Raw genomic sequence first — 14,902 nt, 5'->3', positions numbered from 1 at the left:
ATGTGTAATGATGCCTTTGAGCTACACGTGAAGATGGAGAACAGGGTGGGAGCAATTACTGTACCTAAGGAGCAAAAGGAGCTATCCCAAATCATGCCACTTGGCTGTATCCATCATCCCAATGGAAAACCTTATGGGTTTTATCCTTGGGATGCTGCTGTGAGGTTGGGGTTGTTCATTTTGTTGAGGCACGGGGCAGCGGGAAGAGAAGGGGAGCCAGATTTGGGGCAGTTTCAGCCACAAATGGATTTAGTGGCTGATGTTTCCATCCTTGAAAGTGCAGCAGGTGAAGCTCTGACCCCAGCGAGGCGACTGGGAATGCTGCCACTGCCTCCAGCAGAGCCAGGATCCTGCCTACGAGCTTGTACAATGTCTGCGTCCATCCTGCTGTGCCACGGTGATCATTCCTCCACGGCGTGTTGGGATGGGTTTCCGGGCTCATTGCTTTTTTTTTTTTATTTAAAATACCTTTTCACTGGCTCAGAGCGGAGATGCGAGTCAGGCATCGTCCCCCGGGCAGGGATGTCGCCTGTGTGCCACGCTGCTTTGGCTGCCTTTCAGTCCTGCCCCATCTTTCCAACTCAGCTGAGGTCTTAATTTAAATTCTGCTATTGATTGGGGATTGTTTGCTTGGATGCACTCCTGCTTATTTTAATGGAGCTGTTAATAAAATGTCAACTATTGCGTGTGCTCTGCTGCTGGCTGGCTGCTCAGCTGTAGCCTGGCCGAGGAGGGCGAAGGGAAACCTGTCCCGGCGTTACACTGCTGGGAGGCTGCTTGTGTGCTATTGCTTTTAATTACCCATATAAATACAAATACAGTTTAAAAGCACATGGCTTTACATATACCTGTAATAGTTTCATTTAGGACCAGGAATTGGGAGGGATTTTTTGTGGTTTTTTTTCTTTCTCTTTTTTAGCCCTTTGTTCCCTGGTGCCAACATGTCATGATAATAAATTTTTTCTGCAGGTATGTTTTGGTAGAGTTAATGACATTGCAAGTAGCTCTTGCTGGGTTTGTGCTTGAAGTGAGTTTAATCCTTGAGCTGCGAATGCCGGAGACAGCAGAACTAGGAGCGATCGCAGGATGCGGTGTGGAGGTTGCCTTTTCACAGAAGAGTTTGGTATTTGGTGTGAGCAAGGCTGAATGTGCTCGTTTTAGAGACCAGTCTGCATTTATGGCTGTGGGAACTGAGGGTCAGGTCTGTCTGACATGTGAAATGCCATTCTATACTAAAAAATCCTGAAGTATCTCAGGAATGGTATCCATGCAGTGCAGTTATAAATACAGCGGTATTGTAGTACCATAGCTTAATTCGTCTGCATACGTCAAAATTGTTTTTGGAAGAAATTCTGAATAATTTCCTCTGCTCCGCAGAGGAGGAAATCAGGCTGGAGGCACATGTTCTGGGTTGTGACAGCAGGTCAGAGCTAAGACTGAGGCTGGTACTGAGGTTACTTTTTCTCCCAGCCAAGGCTGTCTCTCTGAAGGACATAAAAATTGGTTAGATCTCAGCCTGGCATAGGCATCTGGCCAAATTAGGAGCTACAGCTCATTGACAGGCTAATTTATTTTTTAGATAGTTTTTATTTTTACTGAGTTTTTTCTAGAAATCTTTTTCCTTTATATTTTGCAAGTTTTTCTTAGCCTCATTGAGGGGACAGATTGAGTGTTTTCTGGCACACAAAACATGGCAAACTTCATTTGTGCCTGGCAGAACTTTAGTGAATTAATAATGAGAGACTTATGCCCATCAAATGCCTAGAGGTCAAAGGATGGGTGTGTACTAGTTTTGGGGGGTTTTAGTTTGAAAAAAAAAAATCAAACAAAATTAATAATAAAGGCTATTTAGTGAAATACTAAAGTGGCTAGAATAATTGTCCTGGGAAAAATGCATTTTTAGAGAGTAAGTCTGGAGACATTAAAACAGAAAATAATTTTTGCTGGTGGTCTCAAATCCATTGTGTGCTGAAGGCATGACAGCCTCCTCAGCTGAGGAGCCCTTTGATTAGGGCTCAGATTCAACAGATCTGTTTTCTCTCTTGCATGTTCCCACAGCAAGAGCGATGCTGACTAATTTCTTTTCATTTTCAACCTCATAACTCAGTTTGATTACATGTTGTATTAATTTGGTGGTTTGATGATTTAGAGCTATTAAACTTAGTTTCAGTCTGTTATGACCACAACTTGATCATCATTCTGTTCTGTGTTGAATTAGGTTGTAAATATGCTTGCTTAGTGCATATTTGTTTGCTCATCCTTTCTTAAATAAAATCTATTAAAAGGAAATAGAACAGGCTATTCTGTCAAATTGCAGCATGGGTTGTCAACCTCAAGGGCATGGGTGACCTCAACTGATGAACAAAGGTGATGTTCAGCTCTGCTTTCCAGCTAATGCCAGTGGAATTGACTGTTGTCTTTCTTTTCTGATGACCCCAGACTTTCCTGTTAAAACAGGCCAGGTGGGAACCAGCTCTGACCTAGAAGCAATTTAGTGGGGATGGTGGTGGTGTGAGTGTATGTCCTTGCTGAAGAGGTGCCAGCTGTGCTTACGGGACTCCCAGTTGGTGCCCAGCTTGCCCTGGTGAACCATGGGTCTGGGAGATGTTCCTGGAGCGCTTCACAAGATCCCACTAGAAATCCTCTCTTCTGATGGTTTAAATAAACCATTTAGCACTTGAGGAAGATCACAAAATATAGACTAGTGGCTGTCCAGTCCCTGAAGGCAGATTTGCAGCATTCCTGGTGAAACTGTAGCTCAGCTGAATTCAACAGCAGAACCTTTCAGTGGAAAGACTCACCAGGGCTGGGTTTTCTCTGCAGACTTTTGGTCAACACAGAAAGCCTATGAGGTGGTTGAGAGCAAGTGCAGAAGATGGGAGGACCATCATCTGCCCATAAAATGGAAGAAGTGGGCATCACGGTTTCTGTAGCATCATAACAGAGCATCCTCTGCAGCTGGCCCTACAGGTACTGCGAGGGGAACATTTGATAGAAATATAGTTTGGATCAAGTTATGAAAAACTCCTGTGATGTTGACAAATTAAGAATTTCCTTTTTGTGCAAAGGCCATGCATAACAATGGATATTTTGAGCTGTAAGTGAATATAGATGTTATGTGGAGAGCAGGTTATGTGCTAGGTACAGAAAGGTAGTTGGGTGATTTTATGGTTGTCATTCTGTGTAATGTTCTACTTAGTTATTAGCATGAGTGAAGCACACTTGTGCTGCTTGCTGATCTTTTTATTATGTCTCCACAAATGTACCCTCTAAAATTAGCAAGTAGTCCAGCCCAGCTATTTTTAGTTAAAAGGTTTTATTTCTGACACAATTGGTCAAGGAAAATGAATAGGGTTTTCCAAGAAACTCTTGATGAAAGCAAGAGAGCAACTCTGCTAGAAACCTGAACACATCGTTCATGGCCCCAGCAGTTCCTGGGGGTTGAGAGCATTTGAGTGTTGCCCACCAGGGTATGTAAGTACCTAACTCCCATTAAACTCATCAAATCAATAGGTTTTAGACACCTCCACTTCAAAATTGTAGGCCTGGAATTGTTGTGTAAGCAGCAGCTACCACATTGCTAATAGGACTCAGAAGAAGGTGATATTGTAATTGCTGATGGTGATTGTGTGTGTGGTGGTGGGGTTTTTTTTTTGAGTGTGTATTGTGGAAAAAATGGTTTGAATGAAATATAGAGAAGTGGTTTAATTGCAGTGATAATGTGTGTCTCGTTTGTGGAGTTGATTGCAAAAAATGTCATAAAGCTATCAGTAGCCCATAACTGCAGTTCTCCCCTAAGCTCTTCGGTTACATTTTCTTTGTCACCTTGGATTGCTTTTTCTTCTTCTGTTGTATTTGGGGTTTATATATAGGGCTAAAAAAGTACACGATGAGTGTCTGCATTTTTACCTGCAACAATTTCATCCATCATCATCCTCCAAGGGATGTGTTTCTATGTTGTAATTTCCTTACACATCTGCTGGGTGGTTTTTTTACTTCTCTTTATTTTAATGGCTGTTTGACTCCCACATTTCAGTCAGATTCTGTTATCTGTAAAATGCAGCTGCAGGCATGTTTTCAGCAGGCATGCTTTTTTATATATAGATATTGTATATATATACAGGCGTGTGCGCACACATATATATACACCCTTTCTAGACTTTTTCAATATGTACTTTAAGTCCTGTTCCAAATGAATTGCAACTGAGCTTTGTTTTTTCTCAGTCTGACAAGTAGTCAGCAGACTCACACTAGGAAAATATTTGTTGATGCTTGAAGATTATTTGCTGATATCTGAGCTGTGCTGATGGATTGTGCGCGCCCTGGTTGTGAATTTGCTCTCTTCCAGGTCCTCGTGTTGATTTTCCCTTATGGTAGATGACATCGGGATCCTTTCTTTGAGAAAAGTGGGAATGAGGATGTATTGTTGGATTGGAAGAATGTGAGAAACTTCTTAGAGCACTTTGTGGTTTATTTCAGCTGGAATATACTAGAATGGCAAGAGAGGTTGAAAGACTGAGACTTGCGTCTCATGGAGTTCTGCATGTCAAGTATTATTATTACATGAATTTCAAAGGTCTTAGATTTCAACTGGGAACCTTCTGGTGTAAAAGTCCAGCCTGCCATAACTCCAGGAGAAGCAAATATACCCAGTGATAGCAGTCAGTGATACATTTCTGAGTAATGCTTGTGTGGGAGGAATGGCATGTGGGTGTCCCCCAGGTTTTTCATTCAGCCCCCCCAGCATAACAGAATGAGGCACTGGGAAGAGCAGGAGATGCATGTAATCGTGTGGGTCAAATTGGGTTGCTGATGCCTTACTCGGTCTTCTTAGAGCTGTAGGTGAGATTGAGATGGCCCCAGTGTCCTGTGAGATGGCTGGGGAGGGGAAAGGAGTGGGTTCCTGTTGCCTACGGTATTTCCTACAGGTGCAACTCCTAAAGGAGTCCATGTCCTCTCTGCACAAATACAGCAAGTCCTGGGAGGGTTTTAACCTGTTATTGAAGCTATGTTAGAGATGCAGTGTTGCAAAATGAATAATTGGCTTTCTTGAAGTCCCCAGAAAGAAAGAGGGAGCAAGATGTCCCCTTCTCGAAGGGCAGACAGAAGGAGAGGCTGCATAAGACAAACCTCTGTGGCTCCTAAGTCTTCTGTGGCGAAACACAAAGGTTTGGTTCAGAGGCAGGGAAAGAAAACTTGGAGAACATCCTTTAATCTCAGATTTCATCTACAATCATGGACTCTGAGCTGAGTTTGGATTTTGGATTAGACTCTTTTGCATAGTTAACATGTTTGGTTTAGATGCGGCAATACAATTTTTCCTACCCAAAGCTGATTTAACAGGAATTGGATAGGCCATTTTTCCTCTTTCTTCTAACAGTGCAAGATAGTGGGACCTGGGGGGTCTCAAGTTTGTGGCCATCACTTCTCCCAGCCAGAGCTTTGTGTTAACAACATCTGTTTGTTAGTGCTTCCAGAAGCTATTCTGCTCTGAGCTGGGTAGCACTGCATGTGGAATGTGTCCACTGGTGAGCAAGAGAGACTCTTGGGATGTAAATGAATGAAAACATATTTCACTGCAGTTCTAGTTAGGGCTGTTTTCTTTACCAAACGCCTTCTACTTAAGACAGCCTGGGACTCATTCACTCCTGATTATGTTCCTCAGTTACCCTTGAAATAGCTCTGCTTTAGTCATCGAAAATATAAGTTACTGTTAGATCTTTCATTGGCATTGCTATAAAAATGATTGCCCTTTCAAGTCTTGACTTAGAAATCTGCGTATGTGTGCAGCTTGGGGGGAAAAAAATTGGAACATGTTAAAAAATGTGGTGGAACATATTCCACTTTATGTCTTTGACCAGCTCAAAGATGGCCAATTCCTTCACGTTTGGCAAGATAGAATCATAGAATCATGTAGGTTGGAAAGGACCTTTAAGATCATTGAGTCCAACCGTTAACCTAACACTGCCAAGTCCACCACTAAACCATGTCCCTAAATGCCACATCTACATGTCTTTAAATACCTCCAGGGACGGTGACTCCACCACTTCCCGGGGAAGCCTGTTCCAATGCCTGACAACCCTTTTGGTGAAGAAATTTTTTCCTAATATCCAATCTAAACCTTCCCTGGTAAAACTCGAGGCCATTTCATCTTGTCCTATCACTAGCTACTTGGGAGAAGAGATGGACACCCACCTCACTACAACCTCCTTTCAGGTAGTTGTAGGGAGTGATAAGGTCTCCCCTCGGCCTCCTTTTCTCCAGGCTAAACAACCCCAGTTCCCTCAGCCATTCCCCATAAGACTTGTGCTCTAGACCCTTCACCAGCTTTGTTGCCCTTCTCTGGACGCGTTCCAGCACCTCAGTGTCTTTCCTGCAGTGAGGGGCCCAAAACTGAACACAGTACTCGAGGTGCGGCCTCACCAGTGGCAAGTACAGGGGGACGATCACCTCCCTGCTCCTGCTGGCCACACCATTTCTGATACAGGCCAGGATGCCGTTGGCCTTCTTGGCCACTTGGGCACACTGCTGGCTCATATTCAACTGGCTCTTGACCAGCACCCCCAGGTCCTTTTCTGCTGGGCAGCTTTCCAGCCACTCTTCCCCAAGCCTGTAGTGCTGCATGGGGTTGTTGTGACCCAAGTGCAGGACCCATCACTTGGCCTTGTTGAACCCCATACAATTGGCCTTGTTCCATCGATCCAGCCTGTCCAGATCCCTCTGTAGAGCCTTCCCACCCTTGAGCAGATCAACCCTCCCTCCCAACTTGGTGTTGTCTGCAACAACTGAGGGTGCACTCAATCCCCTCGTCCAGATCATTGATAAAGATATTAAACAGAACTGGCCCCAATACTGAGCCCTGGGGAACACCACTTGTGACTGGCCACCAACTGGATTTAACTCCATTCACCACCACTCTTTGGGCCTGGCCAGCCAGCCCGTTTTTAACCCAGCGAAGAGTATGCCTGTCCATGCTATGAACAGCCAGTTTTTCCAGGAGAACGCTGTGGGAAAGGATGTCAAAGTCTTTACTAAAGTCCAGGTAGACAACATCCACAGCCTTTCCATCATCCACTAAGTGGGTCACCTTGCCATAGAAGGAGATCAGCTTAGTCAAGCAGGACCTGCCTTTCACACACCCATGCTGATGGGGCCTGATCGCCTGGTTGTCCTGCACATGCTGTGTGATGGTGCTTAAGATCTGCTCCATAACCTTCCCTGGCACCAAGGTCAGACTGAGAGGCCTGTGGTTCCCCAGATCCTCCTCCTGTCCCTTCTTGTAGATGGACATCACATTACATGGTGCATTTTGCAGCTGATGGGGAACCTCCTTTACCACAGACAGATACCAATAATTTCAGCATTACTCTGTCATCTCTTGAGGGAACCACTGAGCTATAGATTTGAATTAGCATCCTCAGTTGAAATATTGTCAAACATAGGCCACTGTATGGATGGAGATGTGTTTTCTGTGTCCACAGAGCAAGGCAACTCTTCATAAGTTGCTCGTATCATTGGCCCTTGAAAGGTAAAGATCATTTCAGTAAGTAAAACAGTTTAATTCATATTCTAGTTCCTTTTATGTCTCAGCATTAGCTGGTACACAGCCACATGGGCAGTGTTCTGTCTATAACAGTTAGCAAGGTCTGTGCTTACTGTGCCCCAGCCCCAAAACCCTGCTGTTCCCTTCCCAAGACTCTTCCTGCTGGCAGGAGCCCCCAGGTTCCCCAGCAGGTGGGCAGGTGTTGAAATTAGCCATGAAAACATCTCTGTGTCCTGTAGGAAAAGGTCCAGGGCCTTTTGTTTGAAGACAAACAGTGAGCAGGTCATGGGTGCACCATGCTCAGGCATCAAAGCAGTGGTTTGGCCAATGCAGCAAGTGTTTTTCCTCAGCAATGCTTTACTCTCTATAGCTCTCCAAGTGTGAACGATGTCTCCTTGGGGCTGTAGTGTGACAGCAGCAGAGGAGGAGGATGGTAGTTTCCAGATGAGGATGGTGAATGCCCTTTGCTGTCTGTACTTGGTTGTGTCTGTCTGCCATGCAGGTGCACAGCCCTTCTCATGTACCCTCCATCGTGGTATAAGCTTTAACTGGAAAGATTTGGTTTCTTTTTTTGTGGACACTGCTTTGTTATAATTTCTCATTCCCCACAACAGCAAGATCTTAATTTTTTTTTTGATCCTCCTCATCCTCAGGATCATCACTATTTTGATGCGTTCCCCATGCTCTGAAGGAGGCACTAGCTGAAGAAGCTCTGCTGGTGCTGCCGCTGTGCCTGGGGCTGGTCCTGCCCTTTCCCAGCTTGGGCTCGAGGTTTTCCTTTACCTTTTGGGTGATATTTTCATGAAATTGGATAAGAGTCTGGCTGCAGCTCACTGTTTACACGCGTAGCTTTAAGCACGTCAGGAGGAGGGTGAGGTGGAATATTTCAATCAATGTGCTTTGAATTATTTAAGAATTCATCTCAAACTCCTCAGCTGATTTAAAAAAATAAACCTGAAAAAGGAAACCTATTTTATGGATTATTCGATTCTGACAATTCCTAATGGAAACACTTTGACTTTGCCACTTTGAAATGAGGTTTTACTTCTCAACCTGCCTCTGTTTAGTATAAAAAAAAAAATGCAGCCCCCCCTGTTTGTGAACAAAGCCTGTTTTTGTCCAATTTAAATATTTTTCTTTTTTCTTCCTCCTTTGGAAGTTTGGAAATTCATTTTTCATCGGCAGAGCATGTTTCCTCAGCTGGCAAGCCCAAAACCCAGGTCCTGGCTCACATTCCATCTTCCACCACTAGTCCCCGCTCCTGCTTTCTGGCCACATGGCCCTGTACAGCCAACACTGCCATTATTTGGGGGGCAATATGTTTCATTTTGAGTGTCTGCAAGTGCAAAAAGTTTGTGTGGGTCTCAAACTTATTGTCTGTCGGTATGAGACAGGAAGGACTCTTCTCCACCCCCTCCATGTGCTGAGTCCCAGTTTGGTGGAGCAGCAGTGACAACTGCAATTGGGGTCGGGGTTATCATGTTGACAGAAAGTGGTCCTGAACACTAGAGAAAAGAGAAAATGCTTTATACGCCTTGCTCTTTTCTCTCAGCTTTTCTGACAGCTGCCCCAAGAAAAATCCTTAATTTTTTTTTTGGTCATGCTTTTTCTTATAGGGGCAGGGGGAGAAAAATAAGTCTTCTGAAGATGTAAGTCAAGAAAGAGGGTTGAAAGGAAGCTGAGTCTGTAAACTGGCTGAGCGGGGACACTTCATATTATAATAGTGTTAAAAAAGACCTTTTGGTAGGAGTGCTGCTGAGGGTGTTGGTGGCATGAACTTCACAGAGCTATGCCATTATGTAGCCTTATTAGAAAAAAAATGGGGAATCTGGATGGTTTGGGGTGAGCCTTGGGGAAGAGCCTTCCTCCTTTTGGGTGCAGGAGTCAGGTTTTTGCTAGCCACATCCAAATGCAGACACTGCAAGGTGTAGCAATGTTATTGTGGCAGCTTTTGTACCCAAAGGGGGAAAGCAAACAGTTTGTAACACTCGGGAGCAGAAGATGAGTGAGGAACTATGGAATCAACATCACAACACTGTCATGGGGCTAACTAAACTGGGCAAAAGTATAGAAATCCAGAGGTAAACGTGCTGTGCTCTGCTCAGCCTTTGCCTCCAGGCATGGCAGCAGATGCACTTGGATGTTGGATGCAGTTTGCTGCTGAGCAGGAGATTTAGGGACAGAAGAGCAACCTTGAACCTGAGCTGCCTTGCTGTTGTCAAAGCAGTTAAATTCTTAACAAGAATTTAACAGGTTTTTGTGTTTAATTTCATTTTCTTGCTGGGGACAACTATTGGTCTGTGTGACAGCAGCCGTTGTGGGGCCTGACTGGATGTGAAGCAGCCACAACTCACCAAAAATTGCAAATGTCAAATGGATTTATTTTGTGCAGTTTTGTATATGTGGTACGTACAAGGCAACATTAATGAACAGTGGCACTCCCTGATATCCAAGAAAACTGTTGTTCTTGTGCATCCTAAATTGTTTTTCCAGCATGTGCACTTTAATGTACACACTGATGCTATAAAATTTCACTCAGCGTAGCAGACATGGCTACAGCTAATGAAACAGTCACTGGTGTCCCTTGTGTTTTCAAAACTCTTCCTTGAGCCACTCTAGCTCTGAGCATCTGTGGAGACCTCGCTTCATCATGGGATGCCCACAGGGTAACTGAGTACTTTCCAAAAATTGGATGCTCTGCCCATGAAACTACATAGAAAGCCGTTATCTTGGCATTGGGAACCCTCATGGCCAGTTTGCGTTTGAGCTGGAAAAGAGAAAGGCTGTGTTTAATTTTGGGTAGAAGTGCTGTGGGTATCTCATGCTTCTGGAGGCCGACTGATGGAGGAGCAGCGAAAGCAAAGCTTTAATTTGCAGATCATAGGATTATGACTTTGAAATGCCTTGTCCTACCCTGCCCATGTTTAACTGGGATGCTCAGCTGAGCGCTGTGGGAGATAGCTGTAGGCATGGTTTACACCATGCAGAGCTGCTGGGCCACCAGCAAAGAGTGGCCAAGTCCAGAGAGGAGCCACTTGGCCCTTGGTCAGCACCAGAGCAGTGGCCAGATGGGGATGGGAGCTGGAGGTGGGTTTCTGGGGTGCGGAGGAGCTGTTGGGGAGCCCCTGTCCAGTGCGTGCAGCAGCCAGTGAATAATGCAGAAATTAATTGAAAATGTAATGAAACTGAAACCGTGGTCTTTCAGCAAGTTGCTCAGATGCTGTGTCTTGCATGTCTGTGCGGAGTCAGGCACTGAGAGTACCCTCTGGGACTGCACCTGCAAACCTGATACCAGGAGAACAGGAGGGAAAATTGGGTGTGGGAAATTAAGTGGTAGTGAGAAACTTCTCATGCACTGGGCAGGCAGCTTGTTCGAGCTGAGTAGCTACTCTTTTAATTTAGTGTGATTTGATTAATGTCAGCCAAGTCTTTAGGATTGCAAATAGGCCTAATCAGGGAGATGGGCAAGTTTAAAGTGCAATCTTTACATAATAAGGGCTCAGTAAATGTTTGTTTTCCCTTTTTTTTCCCCTTTTCTCATAATTGCTCAATATCAGCCTGTGTGTTTCTGTGCTTTAGTTCTTTTCCCCTCCTCTTTTGTAAGATACTTGTAAGATACATGGTTATAGGTGGTTCTTCCCAATGACTGTCAGCAAAACTTAAATTTCTTTTATTTCGGCTGCATAAGACCTTGTCAGTGACTTCTCTGTAACATCTTTGATGTAAAGGTATACGCGAAACTACCGTGTGCAAATCATATGTGTATTTTGAGTGGATTAGTCCAGTCCTGACTTCAGGAGAAAAATCTGTGTGTATTCTGGCATCTAGAGCAGCACTTCCATGGGTTCACCTTTCTCCAGCCAGATGAAGCCTGATGTTGTGAGCAGAAAAGTTTGTGAAACCCTAAAAGTCTGCTTACTGCTTTGGCTTCACTCGTGTTCAACACTATTTTCTTTTTCTTGTTCCTAACTCTAGTTTTTCACTGGTAGAACAGCATCTGATGCTGGTGGATTATGGATCCGCTTTGTTTTTCTTGCTTTACACACCATTGCTGCCATTGGCTGCCCTGGATTCTCTATAAATCCTCGCTGTCCACCTGACGATTTGCTGAGGAAATTCTGCTGTGGCTCAGAACGCTGCACAGCGTGGGAAATAGGATGAGGCTGTGTGGGGAGTCCTGGTGTGTCTCATGGGCAGAGCCCAGAAGGAGCAGTTTTCCTTGGAAGGTGGTCTGGAGAGGAGGAGGAGGAGGAGGAAGGTGCAGTCCTTGGAGGAGCCTTCTGGAATGGAGAAGTTGAGCAGGTTTTAGGTCTTGTTATTTCAAAACCTGAAGAAGAGAGAGGGTGGCTATTGGCAAATGCAGTTGTAGCAAATGTGGATGGGAAGGAATTACTCCAGCAAACCCAAGTGGAAGTAATTTGCATGTTGTCATTCCACGATCACCTTTCTTTTTGTTGGGTCTTGGTTGAATGGAGACAATAGGTGGAGTTCAGTCTTGTCTTGTCTTTCTTTATAGCAGAATGATTACATTTAGCAACATTTAAAGGGTTCTTTGGGTTCCCTGATGAACCACAACCGCACTGGTTGGTGTATGACTGGCAATACAATAAAAAAAGTAATTCCTAGCAATTTGGCCCCAAATTCAAAACACTTATTTAATTTCAGTAGAACTCTCCAAGGCACAAGCAAATTATGCTTTGCACCGTTCTGATACAAATCATGTACATTTAGTGATAGCTGAGCAATTTTTTAAAATGAACTATTTCCTACAAGGAGCTTTCAGCATGAGAAACAAAACCAATTATTCACAAATTCAGATTACTTTCAGCAAACAGCAAGACAAAGTTAATAACATAGCAATTAAAAGTGAAATTTTGTTTCTATTTTAAGGGGGAATACATTATTTTTTCATGTCAAAATGAGCTTTTATTTTTAAAGCAGTCCCAGGTATGAAAACAAAACAGAGGTTCAGTCTGGGACTGCTGAGGACGCTTCATTTTGCCTGAAACTGTTTTTACCACAATTTTTCTGTTTTGCTGAGAAAACCAAACCAACTTTTGATTGCTTCTCCAGTTCTTGTGCATGACAGTAAATTGAAGCAAGCCCCAGCTATTCTGGTAGCTCTTCATGGCAACAGATGAGGAAGCTTGCTGTCAAAGGCCATCCCTTGTTGCTACAGGGTCTTCCTGTTGTTTTCTCCTCTGCTTTTACATCCTATTTGTGTTTTCCTTTTAATCTTCCTTCCTGTTGTCACACGTTTGAAGACTTCTCTTTCGTCGAGCGAGAAGAGGGCTTGCACTTTTCCCTTGCTGTGTTTAACCTCTCTGCATTTGCACCAGGGCTGGGGGATCCCACAGTGCCTTTTCTAAACCCAAAAGGTGCTTTTATAGCTTTGGGAGATCAGTAGTGAAGCCAGAATCTCCTTGGAAGTGGGACAGGCCTTCTTCCTTTTTTTTTATTTTTTTTTTTATTTTTTTCAGTAGGTTTTTTGTTTGCAAAGTCATTGCAGAGGTAGTTTTCCATGCCAGGCTGTGGCCAGTTTGAGCCAAGAAGGGCATCCAAGAATTAGGCTTGCTCTAGCATAGTTGAGGAGATGTGAAAACATCCAACTATTTTATTCCAGTGATTAGTAACCTGGTGCTGTGCCAGTCTGCCACTAGGTCTGCTAGCACTGACCTAAACAGTTAATATACGTGTTCTCAGTTACTTATAATAAATGGCAATTTGTTTTTATTTCAGATTAAATTTTGCTTCATTACATAGGACTTTTCATTGCTCTGAATCACATCCTAGGAATCGTCCATTAAACTTTAAAGACATCTTTATTTTGGTTTATTGATATCTTTTTTTTTTTCTGATCTGTGTGCTGAAGATGTTCCTTGAGAACATGGCCTGCCAGAATTTGCCTTGTCTTATAGACACAAAGTGTGGTTTTACGCATTGGTTTAAAAAAATAATAATAAAAAAATCCTCAAAGAACTTGCTTCAAGATATATAGAAACACAAGATGCAGTGTGTTAATTCTTGCTGTTTAAAAATCTAAATAAATCTTTAGGTACATAATTATGTAATAAAATTCTCCAAGGTTAGAACAAGCACTTTGAACTGGGGAATTGCACCTTCAGTCCCTTCCTGCGCTACAGGTTTGCGGTAAGACCTGGGTGCTTGGGGTAAACTGGTACAACCCTGTGCTCCAGGATGGGAATGGTGGTGGTCACCAGCCAGGCAAGGAGCAGAGCTGTACTATGAGGACAAGTCCATTAATATCCCAGTGCAATGCAGCAAAGGGGAGTGGGGAAGAGCAAAATAAGAATTAAAGTGAACAGTCGTAACACATTTGTAATAATGTCTTTTATAAGTATTATCTAGGTTTTTCACTGTGAGCAAGCTGCTAAAAAAAAAAATTAAAAGGAAAAGACTTGCAAATAGGCCAATGTGAATAAAATGTGTTGTGTGTGATAGTCTGATGGTACCGACAGCCAACAGGTCGCTTTGCTGTAGCTACAGGAACACAGTGAGAGCTGGGATGTGACACTGAGCAAGATGTGCAAGAATGATGGGCAGAAATTCCTTGTTTATATAAAGTTAATGTTTTACTTTGAATACAGTTATTTATTTCACAAACAAATAATTGAACTGTAAGAACAACGACAATTAGTTAATTTTCCTCCTCCTGAGACTTTGTAAGAGTTTGATTTCTGAAGTATGCTTTTTGGGGCTTGAGGTCTTTGGGGGTTTTTTGTTTTCTTTTAAAGCTTTCCCGTGCAATTGCAAGTGTAAGGGTTAGCTGTGTACAAGCTGGTTTCAATTTGTTTGTGTATTTACATCACATTCTCTTGTCCTTGGTGACTTACGCAGCAGCTCACCAAAAGCTGCGAGCGTAGCTGAGACCCAAGCATTGCCAGGCTAATGAGAGGGAATTGCCCCATGGTCCTGCGGGGACTTGTGTCAGTATTGAATTTGTGAACCCTGCGGCGTGTTGCAGGGCTGTGCAGAGCAGGGAGGGCTTGCTCCGTTGTGTGCATCTACCCTTGGGTTGGCCCCAGTGAACTCCTAGTGTGCAGCTCAGAAACATCCTTTATTAAGCAAAGAAAAACGTAAATGCCTATTCATTTCAAATTTGCAAGCGTACTAGTAATACCTGAATACTTAAAACTGCATCCAAAAAAGTCTGTATTTCAGCTCAGCAATGGCACTGTACAGACCTTGTACGTTAATTTTATTCCTTAGTATGATGCCAAACACTTATTTTCCTGTGCCTGATTTTTTACAGATTAAAATAATGTCATTAGTTCTTCACACAAAGCCATCGGCTTGCTAAATTACCTTAAACTGATGACAAGTAGGTGACACCAGCAT

General features: G+C 43.5%; 1 protein-coding gene across 1 annotated transcript in view; it reads left to right on the top strand.

Moving 5' to 3' along the window:
• MDGA2 (MAM domain containing glycosylphosphatidylinositol anchor 2) overlaps positions 1–14,902 on the top strand; it is a 382,087-nt gene that overhangs the window by 45,766 nt on the left and 321,419 nt on the right. The window lies entirely within an intron of this gene.

This window comes from Haliaeetus albicilla, chromosome 5 (genome assembly GCF_947461875.1).
Source record: "Haliaeetus albicilla chromosome 5, bHalAlb1.1, whole genome shotgun sequence".
NCBI lineage: Eukaryota > Metazoa > Chordata > Aves > Accipitriformes > Accipitridae > Haliaeetus > Haliaeetus albicilla.
The sequence above is the reverse complement of the archived record's forward strand: the minus strand, read 5'-3'. Positions and strand labels throughout refer to the sequence as shown.